Raw genomic sequence first — 8,261 nt, forward strand, 5'->3', positions numbered from 1 at the left:
AAAAGAATAAGTAAATAATTAAATTAAGATAGGTTGTTATGGGAAAATAAAGGCTTCATATTATTATTCCCAAATGTTCTTAACAGATTTATTGTTATTACTTTGATGGAATAAAGGATTCGGTCACACACACTTCCTCCTCCCTCCTCATCTTGCAAAAATATCACTTTATTTGCCCTACTACCTCTAATATTTTGTATGCATATGTTTATGAATAATTGTGAATAACAAATGCAGTGATACTGTATTCAGCAACAAGGTGGGGTGGGGTTGGAAGAGGAATTATCATCTATTATCAAGTCAGTCAAATAAATCTGTTTACAATAAGTCTGATGTACGTTAATGTTATACAGTACTATCAAACACAGTCTCAATATGATAACACTAAATTGCATAGGTAAAATGAAAAAAAATCTTCAACCATTTTTCCATTGAAAACTTTTGCACGAGCCTACCTCTATTATTAAAATATCATTTCAATTTAAACGCACAATTTTCCTCTTCCTTTCTTAGCCTGAACTAGAATATTTGTACTTCTTTTCCTCCTACAGGCTTTTGACCTTCTGAGGTCAAAAAGGACAAACAATACCACTAGTGTCTGCTTTGCAAAAAAGCTGGGGTTGCTGTCTGCAAGCAATGGTATCATTTCCATGGCAACCCCCTAACTATTAATTTTCAATTAAAGCAGACACAAAGCGGACAGCCTCAGGCCGACAGACGATGTCAAAAGCGTATCTCTAAATGCAACAGTTTCACGCAGCTATCAGTGTCTCTGCCACCAGGCTGCATCGTTGTAACATCAACTCCAGCACTTAACAAAATATATATGTACCATAAGACAGTACAGCTGCTATTGTTTCATTCAATGGGCAGAATTTTACCAGATATTTTAATAATATTTTTGCTGGGATGGTATTGTGTGACTTCGAGATGGCATTAATTGTACTTTGTAAAGTAATAGATATAACAAATAAAAAAAACTATACAGGGTAAACTTTAAAGTACACAATTATTCAATCATTGCTATACCTATTAGAATAAAATCTTTTCTTTATACATACTTATACCATCAAAGCAGACCATAAAGTGCAAGTATAATCGATACAATACATTGCAATCTCATTCTGCCTCATTGTTCCAGGTGACTACAACAAGAATACAATTATACCAGCTTGTGCTAATATTTGGTCAGGTTCAAATTAAATTTGTTAAAAAAAAATTCTTATACAGAATCATGAATTTGCAAATATCAGATTTGCCTGTGTCAAAACATCAAGATGTTTCATAATACTTCATTTTAATCCTGACTATATAATAAAATATAAATTATGAAGTCCTTAAAGAAGTGTTGAATGTTAATGAAAACCGAATCTTTTCTGAGGAATTTAAAAACAACTGGAGGTGTAAATTCCACCACTGACCAAATTTGCAAACTTCTGAAAATTTCACTGTGAAATCCAGCATTGATATACAGGTACAATAATAAATATTAAAAATAAATCTACTACATGAAAGAGATTCATTCTAGGAAACACGGGAACAGACAAAACAAATGTTGAAATATATTTAGGCAAATGTACACATTCACAGTGTAAGGTTCCACTGAAAAACAATGCTGCGCCAATGATACAGGTTGAACTGATCTTTAAGATTTGCCTCTGAAAATTAACTCCTGAAATGCTCCGATCTCAAAGAGTAAAATGGAAAAATACTTACATTGCCAAAAACAAATCCTTCGTACTTCATTCCTTCAAATATTAACCATAATAAACTGACTGGGGCATTTGTGTTCTAATAACAAAGGTTGAAGAAGGGAGTGAAGTACAAAGGTAAGTATGGGGCTACATAGAACAGCACAAGGACAGGCCCTTCAGCCCATCTGAACCAAAATAAAGTAATCTAATTTGCCTGCTTATGATCCATATTTTCTGCATATCCATGTGCCTATCTAAAGAGCCTCAAGCACCACAACCATATCTACCTCCACCACTAGACCTGGCATTAAGGGGCAGCAGAGCGAAGGCTGCGGACGCCAACAGGATTAACAAACTCATCAGGAAGGCTGGCTCCATGCTGGGGGTGTTGGATTCATGGGAGGTGGTCTTGCAGGGGAGGGTACTCCTCAAATAGCGGAGCATCCTGGACAATGCAGCTCACCCCCTCCATGACACACTAATCAACCTGAAGAATACGTTCAGCAACAGATTGGTTCCACCAAGATGCAGCACAGAACACCACGGGAGATCCTTCTTCCCTGTGGCTATCAAACTGTACAACTCCTCCCCCTTCTGTCGTGGGGTAGACTGAGACTGAGGCCCCCGCTGCCCAAACGCAGTTGACACTCTGTCTGTCCCTTCTTTGTTGTTTGTTAGTAGGTGTTAAATGTTTGGTTCTAGTGTTCTTTAGCTTGTTTTGTGTGGGGTGGGGGGGCAGGGAGTTGGGGCAAACTTGTTTTAATCTCTTACCTTGATGGAGATGCGATTTTTTTTCCATATTGTATCTCCGTCCACACTGTGGCCTAACATTGAGGAGTTAGCAGCCTCGCTGGAAACCGACTTCGAGAGCTCCACCACAGGAGCCTGCAGACTTCCCATCACAGAGCTTGCAATCCCTCGCTGGAGACCGACCATGGGGTTCCGACCGCGGGAGCATGCGGACTTTAACAACGAGGAGCTCGCGGTCCCTGGTGGGAGACCGACTTCGAGAACTCAAAACCACAGGAGCTTCGACCGCTCTGATGCGGAGGCTTCAACCACCCCGACCGCAGGAGAATAAAAGAGATAAAAGAGGAAGAAGTTTGCACTGTATTGTGAATGTTTATGTTAACTTTATATTTAATATGGCTGTATAGCAATTGGAATTTCACTGTCCCTTAATCAGTTCATGTGATAATAAACTGAGCTTGAAACCTTGACCTTAAAACCTTGAGCTTGAAACCTTGACCTTAAGATTTCAAGGCAGGATCAAAAGAAAAGTCCCACCTGCCTGCGTTTGGTCCTTATCCCTCCAAACCTGTCCTATCCATGTACCTGTCTAACTGTTTGTTAAATGGTGGGATGGTCCCAGCCTCAACTACCTCCTCTGGCAGCTTGTTCCGTACACCCACCACACTTTGAGTGAAATAGTTACCCCTCAAATTTCTATTAAATCTTTTCCCCTTCCCCTTGAACCTGTGTCCTCTGGGTGAAGGAATACCCATGAATAAAGAACCAGTACCAGTGTTGGAGGATAGTGATTCCTGGGAGAGTTTTCGGGTTGGACTGGATGGTTGATAAGCAGGTAATTCTGGTATTTCATAGATCCAAATCATTCAAGTTGAGGTGTCAAGCGACATTTTAGCCTAATGCTGCATTGAGAATGAAGTGGTTGTGATGGGGAGGGAATTATGTTTGTAGCGTGTGGAGTCATACAACACTTAAACAGGCCCTTCGGTCTCCACATGTAGACCAAGATGCCCCATCCAAACTAGTCCCATTTGGCCCACGCTGACCAAGATGCCCCATCCAAACTAGTCCCATTTGGCCCACGCTGACCAAGATGCCCCATCTAAACTAGTCCCATTTGGCCCACGCTGACCAAGATGCCCCATCTCAACTAGTCCCATTTGCTGCAAATGAGAAACAAATATTTCCTCAACACATTGATCAGTAAGTTTTAATAACCCGACACTGGACTAGCACATTATTTCTGGGTTTCCTGGTCAACTAAGTTAATAGATGTTGCTTTGCAATGGGCCATTGGATGGATTCCAAAGTTAGGAGCTGCACACAAGGATGGAAAACCATGGAATGCAGACAAAAACTGCCCTTAGTTTAATGACTCAGTGCTGGACAATATGGGAACGCTAACAGAAAGAAAAGGTTTATCAGAGTCATCTTGAATACATGAATGGAGATTGACATTCAATTCAGCAGCAGGAACTTGGTGTTATGATCTCGGCTTCAGTTTCAAACGGGATTAGAAAATGCAAGTACAGGAGCACATTCAACTACATCCACTAGTCTGCTATTTTAAAACAGGCCCAGCACATCATTCTTCACACTTGAGTCATAGAGTGATACAGTGTGGGAAACAGGCCCTTCGGCCCGACTTGCCCACATCGGCCAACATAGAAACATAGAAAATAGGTGCAGGAGGAGGCCATTCGGCCATTCGAGCCAGCATCGCCATTGCTTGTGATCATGGCTGATCGTCCCCAAACAATAACCCGTGCCTGCCTTCTCCCCATATCCCTTGATTCCATTAGCCCCTAGAGCTCTATCTAACTCTCTCTTAAATCCATCCAGTGACTTGGCCTCCACTGCCCTCTGTGGCAGGGAATTCCACAAATTCATAACTCTCTGGGTGAAAAGGTTTTTTCTCACCTCAGTCTTAAATGGCTTCCCCTTTATCCTAAGACTGTGGCCCCTGGTCTGGACTCGCCCAACATTGGGAACATTTTTCCTACATCGAGCTTGTCCAGTCCTTCTATAATTGTATATGTTTCTATAAGATATCCCCTCATCCTTCTAAACTCCAGTGAATACAAGCCTAGTCTTTTCAAGCTTTCCTCATATGACAGTCCCTCCATCCCAGGGATCAACCTCCTGAACCTATGCTGCACTACCTCAATCGCAAGGATGTCCTTCCTCAAATTAGGAGACCAAAACTGTACACAATACTCCAGATGTGGTCTCACCAGAGCCCTATACAACTGCAGAAGAACCTCTTTACTCCTATACTGAAATCCTCTTGTTATGAAGGCCAACATTCCATTAGCTTTCTTCTCTGCCTGCTGTACCTGTAATCCACCTTTCAGTGACTGGTGTACAAGGCCACCCAGGTTTCGCTGCACCTCCCCCTTACCTAACCTAACCCCATTGAGATAATAATCTGCCCCCTTGTTTTTGCCGCCAAAGTGGATAACCTCACATTTATCTATATTATACTGCATCTGCCACGCATCTGCCCATTCACTCAACTTGTCCAGGTCACCATGGAACCTCCTAACATCCTCTTCACAGTTCACACTGCCATCCAGCGTTGTGTCATCCGCAAACTTGCTAGTGTTGCTCCTAATTCCCTCTTCCTAATCATTAATATATATATGGTAAACAGTTGCGGCCCCAACAACGAGCCTTGCGGCACTCCACTCGCCACTGCCTGCCATTCTGAAAATGACCCGTTCACTACTACTCGCTATATTTAAGAGGGACTTAGATAAGGCCCTTGTGGCTAAAGGGATCAGGGGGTATGGAGAGAATGCAGGTACAGGATACTGAGTTGAATGATCAGCCATGATCTTATTGAATGGCGGTGCAGGCTCAAAGGGCCGAATGGCCTACTCCTGCACCTATTTTCTATGTTTCTATGTTTCTACTCTTTGCTTCCTGTCTGCCAACCAATTTTCTATCCATGTCAACACCCTACCCCCAATACCATGTGCTCTAATTTTAGTCACCACTCCCGTGCGGGACCTTATCAAAGGCTTTCTGAAAGTCTAGATACACTACATCCACTGGTACCCCTTCATCCATTTTACTTGTCACATCCTCACAAAATACCAGAAGATTAGTCAAACATGATTTCCCTTTCATAAATCCATGTTGACTTGGTCTAATCCTTTTACTGCTATCCAAATGCCCCATTATTACCTCTTTAATAATTGACCAGCATCTTTCCCACCACCGGTCAGGCTAACTGGTCTGTAATTCCCCGTTTTCTCTCTCGCTCCTTTCTTGAAAAGTGGGATAACATTAGCTATACTCCAATCCACAGGAACTGGTCCTGAATCTATTGAACATTGGAAAATGATCACCAATGATCGAACACCTGCCGGAGGCTCCAACATTGTGACTGTTGGGCCTGGCGCGGGGCCGTACATCGCCCGGCGCGGCCTAAAATGGCCGTGGAACTTGCCATCGCCCGACTGGGGCTTCAACACCAGGAGAAAAATGGTGCAGGGGAGAGAAAAGACCTTGTCTTCCATCACAGTGAGGAGGAGGTTCACTGTGATGGATGTTTGTGTAAATTGAATTGTGTGTGTGTCTTGTAGGAATTGTCTCTTTTGTATGGCTGTGGAAACTGAGTTTTGTTTGAGCCTCACTGAGGTTCAAATGACATGTAATAAATTCAATTCAATTCAATTCAATGCGTCCACTATTTCTAGAGCCACATCCCTGAGGACCCTGTGATGCAGACCATCAGGCTCAGGCCCAGGGGATTTATCATCCTTCAGTCCCATTAGCCTACCCAATACTGTTTCTCGCCTAATGAAAATTTCTTTCAGTTCCTCTACCCCCTTAGATCCTCTGTCCTCCTGTACATCTGGGAGATTGTTTGTATCTTCCTTAGTGAAGACAGATCCGAAGTACCTGTTCAATTTTTCTGCCATTTCCTTGTTCCCCATAATAATTTCCACCCGTGTCTGCCTTCAAGAGACTTGGCCAACATGTCCCAGCTCATGTCCCAGACACAAGTCCCATCTGCTCGTGTTTTGTCCATAACCCTCCAAACCTGTCCATCCATGTACCTGTCTATCCATGTACCTGTCTAACTGTTTCTTAAACCATGTACCTGTCTAACTGTTTCTTAAACGCTGGGATAGTCCCTGCCTCACTACCTCCTCTGGCAGCTTGTTCCATGCACCCTCCACCCTTTGTGTGAAAAAGTTACCTCTCAGATTCCTATAAAATCTTTTTTTTTCTCTTCACCTTATAGACAATAGACAATAGACAATAGTAGGCCATTCGGCCTTTCGAGCCAGCACCGCCATTCAATGTGATCATGGCTGATCATCCCCAATCAGTACCCTGTTCCTGCCTTCTCCCCATATCCCCTGACTCCGCTATTTTTAAGAGCTCGATCTAGCTCTCTCTTCAAAGCATCCAGAGAACCTGCCTCCACCGCCCTCTGGCAGAGAATTCCACTGACTCACAACTCTCTGTGAGAAAAAGTGTTTCCTTGTCTCCGTTCTAAATGGCTTACTCCTTATTCTTAAACTGGCCCCTGGTTCTGGACGCCCCCAACATTTCTTGCCTCTAGTGTGCCCAAGCACTTAACAATCTTTTATGTTTCAGTGAGATCCCTCTCGTCCTTCTAAACTCCAGAGTGTACAAGCCCAGCTGCTCCATTCTCTCGGCATATGACAGTCCCGCCATCCCGGGAATTAACCTTGTAAACCTACGCTGCACTCCCTCAATAGCAAGAATTCCTTCCTCAAATTAGGGGACCAAAACTGCACACAATACTCCAGGTGTGGTCTCACTTGGGCTCTGTACGACTGCAGAAGGACTTCTTTGCTCCTATATTCGATTCCTCTTGTTATAATGGCCAACGTGCCATTCGCTTTCTTCACTGTCTGCTGTACCTGCATGCTTACTTTCATAGACTGATGTACAAGGACCCCCAGATCCCGTTGTACTTACCCTTTTCCCAACTTGACGCAATTTAGATAGTAATCTGCCTTCCTGATTTTGCTACCAAAGTGGATAACCTCACATTTTTCCGCATTAAACTTCATCTGCCATGCATCTGCACACTCCCCAACCTGTCCAAGTCTCTCTGCATTCTCATAGCATCCTCCTCACAGTTCACACTGTCACCCAGCTTTGTGTCATCTGCAAATTTGCAAATGTTACTTTGAATCCGTTCATCCAAATCATTGATGTATATTGTAAATAGCTGCAGTCCCAGCACCGAGCCTTGCGATATCCCACTAGTCACTGCCTGCCATTCTGAAATGGACCCGTTAATTCCTACTCTTTGTTTCCTGTCTGCCAACCACTTCTCTATCCATGTCAGCACTCTAACCCCAATACCATGTGCCCTAATTTTGCCCACCTTAAACCAAAATCCCATTCCATATTCAGTTTATGCACCAGCACAACCTAGTCATCTCCCTCGACCGATGATACAACCTCAAATTTCAACAATAATATGCCTGTCTCTCAATTATCACAAAGTCAATGGAAAGTATCATTGACCGCGCCTTTTAAGATGTACTGATACCCAATTTATGGGGCTGTCCCACTGTACGAGCTAATTCAAGAGTTCTCCCGAGTTTCCCCTGATTCGAACTCGGAGAATTACAGTAATAGCCGCTCGTATGTACTCGGGGCTCTCGTGGACATTTTTCAACATGTTGAAAAATCTTCACGAGCTTACCGCATTTCCCGAGTACCTGCCGTTAGCGTTACGAGCCGCTAAGAGACGTCCCGAGCTCCGATGTACACGCAACATACATTCTACGTGCTTACCACGAGTTTGATTTTTTTTTTTAA

This window comes from Leucoraja erinacea, chromosome 19, assembly GCF_028641065.1.
Source record: "Leucoraja erinacea ecotype New England chromosome 19, Leri_hhj_1, whole genome shotgun sequence".
Classification (NCBI taxonomy): Eukaryota; Metazoa; Chordata; class Chondrichthyes; order Rajiformes; family Rajidae; genus Leucoraja; species Leucoraja erinaceus.